We start from the raw sequence: 318 nt of genomic DNA on the forward strand, positions 1-318 counted from the left end.
CTTTATGCAATTCAGATTTTTTTTTTCCAAAATTAAACACTCACAGAAATCTACCTCAACACTTCCTTTTCCTAAATAAATAAGTTTAGTGAATGAGAAAGGCAATCAGGTATGATTTTGGTCAAGTCCTTATCTTCACGTTGGAACTAAATTCATACCTAACTTTCCCTGACGTTAATGTACAGAGGATGACTAAGTCATTGGAGTAAGGCAAAGAAAATCTAATGAGACTGGCAAGAGGAGAAGACAATGACTGTGATATTCAAAGCACCAAATTCCATGAGGCTGTATCATCTTCTCATGTTGAGATGATCACTG

The sequence above is a fragment of the Ovis aries genome, chromosome 3 (genome assembly GCF_016772045.2).
Source record: "Ovis aries strain OAR_USU_Benz2616 breed Rambouillet chromosome 3, ARS-UI_Ramb_v3.0, whole genome shotgun sequence".
In the NCBI taxonomy this organism is placed as follows: domain Eukaryota; kingdom Metazoa; phylum Chordata; class Mammalia; order Artiodactyla; family Bovidae; genus Ovis; species Ovis aries.